Here is a 16,023-nt window from a genome sequence, read left to right on the forward strand (position 1 = left end):
CTATACTTCAGTTAAAAAGAAAAGAACCAGGGAGCCAAGCCAGGAAGGACCCAGCCCCAGGCCCGCCACTCTGTAGCTCTTCCATGAGACAAAGCTGATCATGTTGTCTGAATTTTGCACAGGCTTTTTTCTCTCAGTGACAGAACCAGCCATGCTTCCTTCTGGCTGTGTAATTGGGTATGTGAGGCTGGCTTTGGTGCACCTGTCTCCTAGGATTAAAAACTGTGGTGTTGGGAATTCCCTGGCGGTCCAATGAGTACAACTCAGCGCTTTCACTGTTGAGGGCCTGGGCTCGATCCCTGGTCAGTGAACTAGGATCCCACAGGCTGCACAGTGTGGCCAAATCTGCCCCTCTTGGACTATGGTCTCATGAAAAGATTCTCCACACTATTAGCTTTCAGAGAAATGCAAATCAAAAGCACAGTAGGACACCCCTTCACAACTATCAGGATGGCTAGAGTTGAAAGACAGACAGTGACAAGCGTAGGTGAGGGTGTGGAGAGGAGAGAACCCTGTGCCCTGCTGGCAAGAATGGAAATCAGGCAGCTGATTGGAAAACATGGAGTTTCTATACGACTCAGCAATTCTACTCCTGGGTGTCCGCTCAAGAGAAATGAGAATATTCATCCACACAAATCCTGAACATCAATGTTCACAGCAGCATAATTCACAACAGCCAAAAGGTGGAAACCACCCAAATGTCTCATCAGCAAACAAGCAGATAAACAAAACTGTGTTCCCTCCACACACATCCCTCAGCCACGGAAAGGGGAGAAGTGCTGACACTCGCTACCACGTGGACAGACCCTGAGAACACGATGCTCAGTGAGAGAGGCAGACACAGAAGGACACACAGGGTGTGATTCCACTGATGGGAAACATGCAGAGCAGGCAGATCCGCAGACACAGAGAGTGGGTTCCTGGTTGTCAGGGGCTGGGCATGACTACTGATGGGAACGGGGCTTCTTTTGAGATAATGGAATGTTCTGGAACTAGTTAGTGGTGATAGTTACACAACTCTGTGACTGTATTAAATACTATTGAATTGTATACTTTAAAATGATTAAAATTACAAATTTTCTATTATGTTTATTTTACTACAACACCACCCCCAACCTGTTGGTCTAAGGGGGGTGCCATTTCATGGAGTGAGCCTGCATGCAGTCCTTGATGGGCCCGTGAGGGATGCCCATCTCTGGCTGAGTTCAAGCTGTGATCTGACACTTTCTCCTTCTAAGCCCTGTCCTTCAGAGTCTGGCACAAGGACGTGAACTCTCCTGTGGCCTGGGCTGTTGAGCAGTCACACCTTGGCCATAGCTTTTGCCAGCACTGGGCCCCAACTGGCCATGGGTGGAACTGGGAGGGAATGGGGGTGCTCTGGGGTCCCTGGGAGAAGGCAGCAAGTGGGGCTCAGCTCGAGGAGTTTTGAGAGTCCTTCCCTCCTTTGTGGGATGGGGACTCCTGGGAGGGGTGAGATGTGAAGGAGGTGTAAGGTCAAAAATGATGGAAACTTCTGGAACCTTTTGGAACCTGGTGGAATGTCGGGGGCCTTGTGGCACAGTGAGACTTGGGATTGGGGTGACTACTTAGACACTGGATAACTTTCTCCCTGGGCAATTTTGGGCAAAACCTCTTTGTTTCTGTTTCCTTGTGGGCAAAATGGAATATAAATCACTGTCCAGAATCCTCCTAAGGGCTGAGATGATGGCCAAGGCGGTGACCCAAGTCAGGGGTGGACAGGTTATTACTGCCTTTGATGTAATAGTATTATCACTGTTAATGTTACTATTTTATTATTATTATTATGTAAAACATTTTTTGGTGACACCACATGGCATGTGGGACCTTAGTTCCCCTACCAGGTTGCACCCACGCCCCCTGCGTGGAAACAAGGAGTCTTAACCACTGGACCACCCTTATTAAGGGACACTCTTAATATTATTATTTATGTCACATTAGAGATAATATTCGTGTTACAGTCGGTGTATGTTGTGCTGGGTCTTTGTGGCTGTGGGGGCTTTTCTCTAGCTGCAGCGAGTGGCGGCTGCTCGCTTGTTGTGATGCAGGCCTCTTATTGTGATGGTTTCTTTTGTTGAGAAGCACAGACTCTGGGGCCCAGGGGCCCAGTAGTTGCAGCACGTAGGCTCAGTTGCTCCATTGCATGTGGGAGCTTCCCAGACTAGGGGTCAACCTGTGTCCCCTGCATTGGCAGGCGGATTCTTAATTCCTGAGCCACCAGGGAAGCCCTAAAGTGTATGTTAATATTAATACTATTGTCTTCCCAATGGCTGCCACCACAGCCACGGACCAAAGTGAGGAATAGACAGGTCTGTCCCTGGGGAGATGGGATCAGGTGTGGAGGAGACTCAGTCGTGGTGGATGTGACTGGACACTGATGGCCATCCCTCGGCCCAGGAACTGAGGACCAGGGATGAGGCTGAATGGGCTGGAGGTGAGGTTGGGAAGGAGCTGCCCACTGTTCAGGCTCCGCCCTAGGCTGGACCATCCCATCTGTGCTGCAGACGGGGAATCTGAGGCACCATCCCAGGTGTGGCCCTGAGTTGGGGCAAAGTGAGGACTTGCTCTCGTTTACTGCGGCGCCACCCCCAGAGCAGGTGATTGTCCACGAGCCAAGTGAAGCCAAGTGGAGGAGGACCCAGGAAGACAGCCTGCCAGGTGTCACACTGTGTGGTCACTTGTTGTGGTTCCTTCTCCATCCCTTCCTGGGCTCCCCATCCCAGCCCAGCCACGGGAACTGCGTGCCACACATCCACCTCCCTGTGTGTAGCTGGGAGCTGGGGGCATCTGCTGCCCCTCTGCTCAGGGCCACATGCAGGGGACGGGACCCCATCAGCTGTCTCCCATGGGCTGCTGACCCTCCACGGACCTTGTTCCCAGGCCCTGGTGTTCAGAGGCAGACGGCCGGAGGATAAGAGGGTTTTGGACAGGGTGAGAGGGCTTTAGGGTGTCACAGGCCGTGTCACAGGCCTGGACTTGTCCTTCAAGCCCAAGGACCACGTCTGTGGAAGGGTGTCATTGCAGGCCACGCATGGTCGCTGCTTGGGAGATGGCCGGTTAGTGCTGTGGGGGGTGGAACAGCATCTCTGACCCCACCCCTTAGGTGCAGGGATCCGACCACCCTGCCCCCAGTCGTGATGACCACAGATGTCCCCCAAAGTCCCAAGTCCCGGCGGGTGGGCATGCAGCCCACTACATATGTAATGGGCTCAAAGCCAAAGCTAATATGTTTGAATTGTCAGTGGCAGGTGGTGCTAGTGGTAAAGAACCCACTTACCAATGCAGGATACAGAAGAGTCGAGGGTTCGATTCCTGGGTTGGGAAGATCCCCTGGAGAAGGGAGTGGCTACCCACTCCAGTATTCTTGCCTGGGAAATCCCATGGGCAGAGGAGCCTGGTGGGCTACAGTCTATGGGGTCGCAAAGAGTCAGACACGACTGAAGTGACTGAGCACACACTGTGATGCCTGTTGACAGCAGCTCCGCTCTGACTCAGCACCTCCTGGAACATTCTGTCTCCAGCCGATGTTCCCAAACTGTCTTCCCTAAAAAAGTTCCCGGTAGCACGTATGGAAATGTAATTACGGGACTGTTTTTCCTCCGCGGGCATGACACAGATTTGGGTCTGTAATAAAGACGAACGAGTCCCTCTAGCCCTGAGGGCCAGGCCAGGCAGGCTTTCAGCCTTGGCCCTGCTGACATCAGGGCCGCCATGAGGCCAGGTTGTCCTCTGTGGGGTGTCCTGAGCGCTGTGGGGGTGGTGCAGCCTCCCTGACCCCACCCCCTCGGTCCTAGGAGCACCCCAGCCCCAGTCATGATGGCAGCAGATGTCCCCAGACACCACCTAGTGCCCCCCGGGGGCAAAGTCGTTTCTCTTCCTCATTGAAAACCACCATGCAATATATGTGAACTAAGCCTTTCCTGTGTTTCTCTTGGCGTTCTAGAGGAACGGTCCCCAGCCTTTTTGGCACCAGGGATGGGTTTCGTGGAACACAGTTTTTCCATGGACCGAGGTGGGAGATGGTTTCGGGATGATTCAAGCACATTATGTGTATTGTGCACTTTATTTCTGTTATTATTACATCAATTCTACCTCAGATCATCAGGCAGTAGATCCCAGAGGTTGGGGACCCCTGACCTATAGGACCCTGGGAAAATGTTCCCCAGGACTTCTCTGGGTGGGGGGAGGCGAGGCCCACACATGAACCAGTTTAGGTCACGGCTGTCCTTCATAGTGGTCCTAGGAGAGGGGCCACACAAACTGAGATTTGCAGTCTCTCTCACCAGTCTGGTTTGGTAAATAGTGTTCTCTGCCTCTTTGCCTTCAAGTGACCTCTCTCTCTCCTTGCTGGCCAGCATTTCCCAGTCTTTGCAGTCACGAGTTTTCAAAGGATAGCACTGAACATGGCCATGACATTCTCCCCTCCAGCGTTCCCGTTTCATAAAAGCCAGGATCCTGTTTCCTGTGATGGTCCAGGGGATGTAACCAGGCCTGCTCTGTGGTGGAGAGACCCTCTAGTCCCTCCATGCATCTGTCTCTAAAAGTGTAATCTGTTTAGATTCACTTGAGAATATGACCAACTGTCAGGGCAGTTGGCACAGTCAGGATATGTTTGAAGAATATAAAACAGTTTGCAACCTCATAGAATGTTCCATGTGTTAAAACATTGCCGGTCCCAAGTGTGTAAAAATCTGGACTTTTATCTATTCTGGTCTCAGCCAGAGAGGGAGGCGTCATGGCAGTTCTGTTTTAAGAAAAGTAGTACGATATATATATATATATATATGCACACACACACACACATATATATATAACATACAGCGTTGTTTTCTGAATCAGTTTTTCTTTTCGGTGACACACAACAGCACAGCTTTCAAACCCAATAATGCAGAAAAACTGCCTGACGTAGTATATGCAATTGAGTGTGAAAAATCTGGTTATAATTGTCAGCTAAGTAGAATCTGTTTTGTTCATTACCCCAGATTTCACATCTCCATTTTCAAACAATCACTTTGGGAGTCCTTGTCCTTGAAACATTGCTCCAATGTGATTGCCTTCAAGACCAGGCTGGACTGCTTTTGTATATTTCAAATCTAGAAACTTGTATGTTTCAAATACATTTCAGATTTTCACCTTTAGAGGGTGGGTTTGAATTTGGAAATAGTCTGTATTAGTGTACTGATGCTGCTGTAACAAATCACCACAAACTTAGTGACTTGAAACAACGCATGTTTATTGCCTTAGAGTTTCTGTTTCTGTGAGTCAGGAACCCAAGTGCAGCTTAGCTGGGGCTTCTGCTCAGGGTCTCTGAGCAGAGAGAGGTTGCAGTCAAATTCTTGGCCTGGGCTGCTGTCTTAAAAAAAAAATTATTTATTTATCTATGGCTGCATTGGCTCTCTGTTGCGGCACGTGGACTTCTCTCTAGTTGAGCTGTGCGTGTTTAGTTGCCTCGCAGCACATGGAATCTTAGTTTCCTGACCAAGGCTTGAACCCATGTCCTCTGCATTGGAGGACAGTTTCTTAACCACCACCGGGGAGGACCCCCCTGGGCTGCCATTTTACCTCAGCTGGGAAAGGATTGCTTCCAAGCTCACTCACATGACTGCTGGCTGGAGGCTATTCTCAGTTGTTTGGCTGTGGGCCACTGGGCCTTCCCAGCCTGGAAACTTGCTTCATCACAGCAGCAAAGGAGAGAGCCTGCTGGCAAGGTGGAAGCTGCCTTCTCACATAAGATGGTCATGGAAGTGATGTCCCATCTCAATGCTGTGTGCTAGTACAAGTCATGGGTCCTGCCCACACTCAGTGGGAGGCAGGAACACAGGCACAGGGACCAGGAGTTGGGGATCACTGGGGGACTGTCTCAGAGTGCCCTCCACCCAGCCAGAGGTCACTCAGTGCTAAATAAGGTGGATGGTCCAATAGGAACAGGGTTGCTTTTGGTTTAATGTCACATGTTATTATTGCTAAGTCACAGGACAGCATCACTTCTGAGATTTTTCTTTTGTCTCTGATGGTTTCCAAGGACACATCCATGAGATGACATATTGTTCAGAAATAGTTTCTCAAGGCGGCTGTTTGCAGGGAAGGATGTCTGCTTAGTTCTGTCATGGCGGTTCATCACCCAGTTATTAACACTTGCCGTGGATCACTTCATGTGTTAATGGAGAGTTGGAGACTAACTTTTGCGTGTTTGAAGGGACTTGAGATGACAGGGAGGGAGGCACGCTTGGAGTATTCCTGGATCTAGAGTTCTTCAGGTGTGGGTTGCATCCAGGCTGTGCCGTTCAGCAGCTCTGTGATGTTGGCAAGTCATTTAACCTCTCTGAACCTCCATCTTCTCATCAGCAACATGGAGGTGTAGGAGTGTCTTAAGGATTAGGGATGACACGTTGCTGTTCAGCCCCTAAATTGTGTCCGACTCTTTGCAGCCCCATGGTCTGCAGCACGCCAGGCTTCCCTGTCCTTCACTGTCTATGAAGTGAAGAGTTTCCTCAAACTCATTCCCATTGAGTTGGTGATGCCATCCAACCATCTCATCCTCTGTTGCCCCCTTCTCCTCCTGCCCTCAATCTTTCCCAGCAGCAGGGTCTTTTCCAATGAATGCAATATGGTATCCTAGATGGGATCTGAAACAGAAGAGAGCCTTTAATGGAAAAAACTAGTGAAATCTGAATAAATGGTGGAGCTTGGTTAGTAGTAACGCAGTTACATCGATGTCTTCGTTGTGCAAATGCACCTTACAGAGGAAGCCAGGTGAAGGATAAATAGGAGGTTTATGTGTTATCCTCGCAAGCAGTCTTGTTCAAACCTAAAATCACTCCAAAGTTAAAAAATTATTTTACAAAATCCCAAGAAGACTCTATTTTTCACCTTTAAACTGGTGAATATTAATAAAAGTAATACCCATGATAATGAGGATGTGGATACCAGGATATTATCAGTCAGTTCAGTCGCACAGTCGTGTCTGACTCTGTGTGACCCCGTGAATTGCAGGATAATATAAGATGGCATAATCTTTCTCAGCACCAATTTAGTAGTGTGTTTCAAGAAACTTAAAAATGTGTAATGGTTTCTGATCCCATAGTGCCATCTCTAAAAATATATATTAAGAGGTACATCATGGGACTTCCTTGGTGGTGAAGTAGCTAAGACTCCGAGCATCTCCTGCATTGGTGGGCAGATTCTTCACACAGAGTCACTTGGGAATTTTTTTTTGTGTGTAAACATCCACATATACAAATATATCTTTTTTAAAAAAAGATTTTAATTTAGATGGATTGTACTAGCCAATGTACTGGTCTGCAGTTCTTGATGTGGACCTTTTTTTGTCTTTACTGAATTTGTTACAATATTGCTTCTGTTTTATGTTTTGTTTTTTTGGGCCCTGAGGCCCCTGGGATCTTAGCTTCCTGACCAGGGCTTGAACCCACACCACCTTCATTGGGAGGCAGGTTCCTAACCACTGGACCGCCAGGGAAGTCCCTGTCCTGCAATTCTTGGTAGTCAGAAGTACCTGGGGTGACTTTCAGTGTTAGTACACATGGGTCTGGGAATATGACAAGAGTTAGTCCCCACCTGTTGAGCAGGATCTCTTGCTCAGCTCTGTTGACATTTGGGTCCAATCAGGCTCTGTGTGGGGCCATCCTGGGCACCGTGGGGTGTGGAACTGCATCTCTGACCCCCACGCACTTGATGGATGCCTGGAGCGCCCCCACTGCCCTACCTGATGTCTCCAGACAGCACTGAGTGTCGCCAAGTGGGAACCGTTGGGTTTTCCCTTTCATGAGCTTTGGACTTAAACTCAAGTTTAAAGTCTTTCTTTTCCACTTACTGACTTTGGGCAATGTCTTATGTTTTGTGTTGTTGTTATTGTTCAGTCGCTAAGTCACGTCTGATTCTTTGTGACCCCATGGACTGCAGCACACCAGGCTTCCCTGTCCTCCACTATCTCCCAGAGTTTTCTCAAATTCATGTCCATTGAGTCAGTGATGCCATCCAACCATCTCTTCCTCTGTTGTCCCCTTCTCCTTCCGCCCTCAATCTTTCCCAGCATCAGGGTCTTTTCAAATGAGTCAGCTCTTTGCATCAGGTGGCCAAAGTATTGGAGCTTCAGTATCAGTCCTTCCAATGAATGTTTTGTCTAGCTTTTTTTTTTTTTTAAGCAGGTTTTTTCCTTACCTTAAATAGACAGGAAATGGTTCCTGACCTTGCAGGTGTACTGACCTCAAGATTCCCCAGGGCGCCAGCTCTGAGCTGGGCAGCCGTGGTCACTATTCCTGCTCCAGAGTGGTGTCCACAGACATGGTTTTAAGGCCTTTTTTGACTCGGAGGCTGCTGGGGGCCAGGGACCTCTGCGCCCCTCGGTACCATGAATGGCTGTACCCCGTGTCTCCTCTCAGGGGCTCCCCACCTCCTAACTTTTTGCGCCATCATTTCAAACGCCTGGGAGCTTAACTAACCTAGCTTTTCTTTATTATTCTCATTATTGATCTTTTGCTGCACCAGGCAGCATGTGGGAAGTGCAGAGTCTTAACCACTGGACCGCCAGGGAAGCCCTTCCCCAGTGGTTTCCTAATTTCTAAAGAAAATGGTCATAACTGTATGCTTACGTTTATATGGTGGTCCCCTTGGAGAACAAGCCCGTCAAGTTTGGAAGACATATTTATAAGGTTCTGAGCGTTCTGCAGTGTCTTATGCTATATACCTTGTTTCTAGCGGTCAAGGTTTTCTTTAAAGTAATCTCTTGAACCCGCGCTGAATTTACAGAAAAGTACAGACAGTGCAGGGAGTTCGTTCCCACCTGCCCCGTACCCAGTTTCCCCTGCTAGCAGCATCTTAGGTCCAAGGCTGTACATTTGTCACAGTGGTTGAACTGAGATTGATAAATTTTCTCTTCATAGTCCATACTTTATTTAGATTTCCCTGAAAGTGTTAGTTTCTCAGTCATGTAGGACTCTTTTCGACCCCATGGGCTGTAGTCCATCAGGGTCCTCTGTCCATGGAATTCTCCAGGCGAGGATACTGGAGTGGGGTGCCATTTCCTCCTCCAGGGGATCTTCCCAAACCCAGGGATCAAACCTGGGTCTCCTGCATTGCGTGCAGATTCTTTACCACCTGAGTCTTATTTTTCCCCAGACGTCCTCTTTGCTGCCTCAGGGCACTTTCTAGGACCCCACATGGAGTCATCGTGTCTCCTTAGGCCCCTCCCGGCTGTGACAGTTTCTCCAACTGTCCTTGTCCCTGACTTTCTCTGACTGTTGTGAGGACAGGTCAGAAGTTTGGCGGCACCTCCCCTGACCTGGGCGTGTCTGGTGCTTTCTTGTGATCAGACTGGGGTGTGGATGTGGGTGAAGAACCCCAGAGGTGAAGCGGCCCTTTGTCACACCCCACTGTGGGGCTCGTTCGGCCCACAGCACTTATCACTGTTGGCTGCCTGAGGCAGAACCCAGTGTTGTTTGTTTGTTTGTTTAATTTTAATTAATTAATCAATTTTGGGCTTCCCTGGTAGCGTAGCGGTAACGAAGCTGCCTGCCAGTGCGGGAGACGGTTTGATCCCTGGGTCGGGAAGATCCCCTGGAGGAGGAAATGGCAACCCACTTCAGAATCCTTGCCTGGAAAATTCCACAGACAGAGTCTGGTGGGCCACAGTCTACGTGGTGGCAGAGTCAGACGTGGCTGAGTGCGCGTGCACACGTGTATTTTTTGGCTGTGCTGAGTCTTTGTCGGTGTGCAGGCTTTTTCCTAGTTGTAGCAGGGGCTCCCTCTAGTTCCGGTGCCTGGGCCTTCACTGCTCTAGTTTTCCTTTTGCAGAGCACAGGCTCCAGGCACACAGGCTTCAGTAGTTGTGGCGTGTGGTCTCAGCGGTTGTGGTGCTCGGGCTTAGTTGCTCCTTTGCATGTGGGGTCTTCCTGAGGAATCAAGCCCATGTCCCCTGCACTGGCAGGCGGATTCCCATCCACTGTGCCACAGGGGAAGTGCCCCAGTGGTTTGAGACATTGAATTATTGTTGTTCACTCACCCAGTCATGTCTGACTTTTGAGACCCCATGGACTGCAGCACGCCAGGCCTCCTGGTCCCTCACCCAGAGTTTGCCCAAGTCCATGTCCATTGCTTCGGTGATGCCGTCCATCCGTCTCATCCTCTGACGCCCTCTTCTCCTTCTGCCCTCAATCTTTTTCAGCATCAGGGACTTTTCCAATGAGTCGTCTGTTCACATCAGATGACCAAAAATACTGGAACTTCAACTTCAGCATCAGTCCTTCCAGTGAATATTCAGGGTTGATCTCCCGTAAGATTGACTGGTTTGATCTCCTTGCCGTCCAAGGGACTTTCAGGAGTCCTCCAGCACCACAGTTTGAAAGCATCAGTTCTTTGGCATTCTGCCTTCTTTACAGTCCAGCTGTCATAACTGTACGTGACCGCTGGGAAGACCATATAGCCTTGACTATATGAACCTTTGTCAGCAGAGCAGTGTCTCTGTTTTTCAACACATTGTCTAGGTTTGTCATAGCTTTCCTGACAAGAAGCTGTCGTCTTCTGATTTCATGGCTGCGGTCACCATCTGCATTGATTTTGGAGCCTAAGAAGAGGAAATCTGTCACTACTTCCACCTTTTCCCCTTCTATTTGCCATGCAGTAATGGGGGCAGATGCCATGATCGTAGTTTTTTAATATTTAATCTTAAGCCAGCTCCTTCACTCTCCTTTACTCTCATCAAGAGGCTCTTTAGTTCCTCTTTGCTTCCTGCCCTTAGAGTGATATCATCCACATGTCTGAGGTTGTTGATGTTTCTCCCACCTATCTTGATTCCAGCTTGTAACTCATCCAGCCCGGCATTTCTCCTGATGTGCTCAGAGTGTAGATTAAACAAGCAGGGTGACAGCAGACAGCCGTGTTGTACTCCTTTCTCCATCTTGAGCCAATTCATTGTCCCATACAGGGTTCTAACTGTTGCTTCTTGACCCACATACAAGTTTCTCAGCAAACAGGTAAGATAGTCTGGGATTCCCAGAATTACTGAATTACTGCCAACATTTAAAAACCAGGAGCTTTTGGACTTCTCTGGTGGTCTACTGGTTAAGACTTTGCACTTCCACTGCAGGAGCCCCAGGTTCGATCCTGTTTGGGAAACTAAGATCCCATAAGCCAAGTGACATAGCAAAAAAAAAAAAAAAAAGCGGGAGCTTTTACATTTAAAAAACAAAAACAAACCTCCCAGCTTCTCAGGACACTTGGAGGGGCTGATGACATTGGGGCCACTTCCCATGTGGTGACAGCTGAGCCTGGAGCAGTGCCCCTGCCAACAAGCCAGGTGTCATCTCTCCAGGGACCAGAACTGCCGTCACCTGCCCATCTGCCTCAAACTTGTGACCCCGGGACGGGCATGGAGCTCAGCGCGCCTCCTCCTCCGGGGGAATGTTCCCAGTGAGCTCACAGCCCTCCAGGTGGGAAGTCAGGGAAGCAGGTGGGACACCGGAGAGATGGCGACCTGGGAGTGCTTTCTGATGGGCATGAAGGACACAGCTGGAGGGTCAGTACAGTATGTGGGGGTCAGGAGAGCTGGGGTTCAGGGCAAGGCTGGGAGAGCAGGGGAAAGGCCAAAGAGGGGGTGTTGTGAGCTGAGCTCTGTTCCCCCCAAAGATATGTTCCAGTCCTCACCCCCAGCACCCGGGCATCTGGCCTCTTGTGGAATTAGGGTCTCTGCAGATGTAACTAGTGACAATGAGCCAAGGACCTTCCTGGTGAGCCAGTGCTTGAGACTTCGCCTTTGATGGAAGGGGTACTGGTTCAATCCCTGGTCAAGGCTAAGATCCCACATGTTTTTGCAGCCAAAAAAGCAGAACATAAAACAGAAGCAATACTGTAACAAATTCAATAAAGACCTTAAAAGAATGGTGGTTTAGTTACTAAGTTACGTCCAACTTTTTGTGACCCATGGACTGTAGCCCGCCAGACTTTTCTGTCCATGGGATTTTCCAGGCAAGAATACTGGAATGGGTTGCTACTTCCACCTCCAGGGGATCTTCCCAACCCAGGGATCAAATCTGCGTATCCTGAAGAACTCCTCTGGATTCTTTACCACTGAGCCACCTGGAAGGAAGCTCAGCTCATATTAGCCACCAGAATAAACCCCTGATGGTCAGATGGTGTGAACCAGGGTGGCCCCCAGCATCTATGAGTTACCTCCCCTCCATCTCACTCAGGTGTGTATTGAAATGTAAGCAGCCTACCAGACCTCGGAGATCAGATGGTCACGGGATGCATGACTTCCTGGGAGTCCATGAAATCCCTACCACAGGGGTCTCACTCAGGGTGAGTCCACCCCCAGGGGACACTGGGTGACATCTGGGGACATCTGTGGTTGTCACAACTAGGGGGTGCTCCTAGATGAATGGGTGGGGGCCAGAGAGGCTGCTCTACCCTGAAGAGTGGCCTGAACGCCCACAGTACTGGTGAGGAGAAAGCCTAGACGGAGGTGACCTTCAGATGACAGCACGATCCATGGGTCTCAGCACTGGGACCAGAGCGACACTGAGGCACTGGGGCTCTGGGAAGATGAGCTGGGGCAGCTGCGTTCGTCCTCGCTCAGCACACTGTACCCTCCAGAGGCCGCAGGGCTGACCATGCAGGCTCAGGGGAACATGGTTCCGTGAACCCCAGAGCTCAGAGCAGAGGCCTGGCTCCATCCCATGGGAGAGCAGGGTCAAGATGAGAGTGCAGCCCACACACCTCGGGTGACGGGCTGGCATGCTGCCTGTTGCCAGTCAACCCGACAGTCCCACGCACCTATGATGACATGTGCTCCTCCCGCCAGGGCAGGACTGGCGGGTGGGCAGGGGTCAGACCCCCTCCTGGCCGAGGAGCTGATGAGTCCAGGGACCGGCCTTCTCATCCCGAACCAGGCAGAACCAGTCCAGACTCCTTTCACTGCCAGCGAGGCTGTCTCTGCTGTCTTTATTCCTCCAACAAAGTCTTTAGTGAGCGCTCAAGAGTCTGGAAAAACCATCCAGGGCTCTGAGGTGGTGATGGAGGACCTCTGTAAGGAGCCAATAAACTCTATGAAGGGCCAGCTGGTCCTTTGTAGGCATGAATGTCATATGTTGTTCAGTTGATAAATTGTGTCTGATTCTACGATTCCATGAACTGTAGCATGCCAGGCTTCCCTGTCCTTCACCATCTCCCTGAGTTTGCTCAAATTCATGTCCATTGAGTCAGTAATGCTATCTAACCATCTTATCCTCTGTCATCCCCTTCTCCTCCTGCCCTCAATCTTTCCCAGCATCAGGGTCTTTTCCAAAGAGTCAGCTCTTCACATCAGGTGGCCAAAGTATTGGAGCTTCAGCTTCAGCATCAGTCTTTCCAGTGAATATTCAGGGTTGATTTCCTTTAGGATTGACTGGTCTGATCTTACAGTCCAAGGGACTCTCAAGAGTCTTCTCCAACACCACAATTCAAAAGCATCAGTTCTTCAGTGCTCAGCCTTTATCGTCCAATTCTCACATCCATACATAACTACTGGAAAAACCATAGCTTTGACTATATGGACCTTTGTGGGCAAAATGATGTCTCTGCTTCTTAATATGCTGTCTAGGTTTGCCATAGCTTTCCTTCCAAGGAGCAAGCGTCTTTTAATTTCATGTGAATGTCATAGCTGATATATAAATCAATGGATGTGGCTGTGTTTCAACAAAACTTTACAGACACAAGAGGTGGGCTGTATTTGGCCTTCAGATGCTGACAGGTCAACACTGCCGCCCCCTCCCCAGGCAGAGGCCTCTCCTTGTTAAACGTGGTATTGGCTACTCCTGACTACCCGTTCTCTGAGACTTCCTCCTGGTGACCAAAGGCTGGCTTTATCGCCTCTCCGAGCCTCAGATTCCCCATCTGTAGAATGAGGATAATTACACTCCTATGGTCCTGTGTGTACATTGTTAGTTGTTGTAAATTATTGTAGGTCAGTGTTTCTCCTCAGGACATCCTGCCCTGGGGGACACTGTCTGGGACATCTGTGGTCGTCAGGACTAGGAGTGCTCCTGGCATCATGGGAGCAGGGTTCAGGGAGGCTGCTCCAAACCCACAGTGCCCAGGATGCCCCAACAGGGAATGACCTGTCCCTAAATGTCTGCAGGGTGGAGAGGGAGAAACCCTGGTCGAGATGAAGGTGTCCAGTAAGTCAGCTTGCAAAGACCAGGATCCATGTCACATCACCCGTCTGTTTGTCTGTCTTTGGACCATGGCTTTACCCTCACGTTCCAGAGCTCTCCATCTGTAAAACCACCACCCTCCCCCAAGCCCAGGCTCTGGCTGTGCACTCAGCAGGCATTGCTCCTGAGCAGATGTGCCTCATTGCCCCTGTCCGCCTGGGACGTTCCAGACATTTCCTCCCGTGGAGCAGCCCCAGGGCCGGGGTCCACCCTGATTGTCTCGGGAACCACTTAGCCACCTGTCTTTTCTCCCCCTCCTCACTCCTCTCCTAGGAGCCAACTTCCCCTGCTGATTAGCATATCCTGTTTTTAGCGTCTTTCTTCTCTGGGCTTTATATAACCCTGTCATTATCGGATGCTGTCACAGGAACTTAATGTTCCCTCAATCACATTTCAAAGCCTCCTCAAGCATAAGCAGCTAATTGTCGTCACTCCCCTCTCTCCTTTTTCTTCTTAGATGAACTTTTCATTTCAGACTCGTTTTAGATTCACAGGAAAATTGGGAAGACAGTACAGATAGATCCCACGTACCCTGTCACCCCTGCTCTTCACATCTTGCATCAGACCTGATACGTTCATCCCAATTAAGAAACCAACACTGATATGTCATTATTATTTTTAATTTTTTTTGGAGTATAGTTGCTTTCCAATGTTGTGTTAGTTTCTACTGTACAGTAAAGTGAATCAGCCGTATATATACATATATTCCCTCTTTTTTGGATTTCCTTCCCATTTAATTCATCACAGAGCATTGAGTAGAGGTCCCTTGGCTGTACAGTAGGTTCCCAGGTGGCACAGAATCTGTCTACCTATGCAGGAGGCACAAGAGGCGCAGGTTCCATCCCTGGTTCAGGAAGATCTGCTGGAGAAGGAAATGGCAACCCACTCCAGTATTCTTGCCTCGAGAATCCCATGGACAGAGGAGCCTGGTGGGGTGCGGTCCATGGGGTGGCAAAGAGTCGGACACGACTGAGCACAGCACAGCAGAGCAGCAGGTTCTCGTTAGTTTCTATTTCATGCATAGTAATCTATATATGTCAACTCCAACATCCCAGTCCATTCCCCTCTGCCCCATTTCCCTCCTTGACGTCTGGGTCTCTATTTCTGGTTTGCAAATAGTGTCATTATTAACTAAAGTTCACACTTCATTTGGATTTCTTTAATTTTCCCCTGACACCCCTTTCTACCCCAGGACGCACACAGATCCATAGGACACTGAGTTGTCACATCTACATCTACACTGAGGTTTTCTCAGTCTCTCCGTCTGCAGAAACCATTTCTCCCTCTGGGGATGGGTTCTTCGGGGCTGTTAGCGGTGGCAGTTTTGCAGATGGTAAACTGCCCTGTCTAGAATGATCGGAAAATAGTTTGCTCACCAGGTCAAGAGCTTTAGGATGCCTTTTGCAACCAAGGTTGATAAAGAGCTTCTATACTTGCTAACAGAGGTTGGCCCATGGATTTTTCCCAAGGTATTGAGAAAGCAGCAGCCCCTTCTCTGAATCTGAGGGAAGTGGTGTCTCTGTGGTGGCGACCTTCTGTGTAGTGGATGGCCTGGGGTGAGGGGCAGCTGAGGGCTTTCTGATAGGACCCAGGATCCCATTTCCCTTTGCACTGGTGTCCCCATATGAGGCCTGGTGCCATCTGCTCACAGACCATCTTCCAGTCTCGGGGTCTAAAATTCCAGCCTCCAACCTCTGGGCTGGATCCAAGTCGCCTGGGTTAGTCAATTTCTTTCTTTCTTTCTTTTTTGGCTGGACCTTGAGGTGTGTGGGATCTGAGTTCCCTGACCAGGGATCAAACC

The 16,023-nt window shown here is 49.6% G+C and overlaps 1 protein-coding gene across 5 annotated transcripts in view; it reads left to right on the top strand.

Annotated features, from left to right (window-relative positions):
- Positions 1 to 16,023, top strand: part of GNG7 (G protein subunit gamma 7) — a 138,356-nt gene that overhangs the window by 15,869 nt on the left and 106,464 nt on the right. The window contains exon 2 of one of the 5 annotated variants that reach the window (XM_086410280.1): positions 12,222 to 12,330. The exons of the other annotated variants lie outside the window; for them this stretch is intronic. The gene's annotated coding sequence lies outside the window, so the exon portion shown is untranslated. The remainder of the gene's footprint in view (positions 1 to 12,221; positions 12,331 to 16,023) is intronic. 5 annotated transcript variants of the gene reach the window in all.

Source organism: Bos grunniens, chromosome 7 (genome assembly GCF_055505025.1).
Source record: "Bos grunniens cultivar Pamir isolate PY7600 chromosome 7, Bosgru_T2T1.0, whole genome shotgun sequence".
In the NCBI taxonomy this organism is placed as follows: Eukaryota; Metazoa; Chordata; class Mammalia; order Artiodactyla; family Bovidae; genus Bos; species Bos grunniens.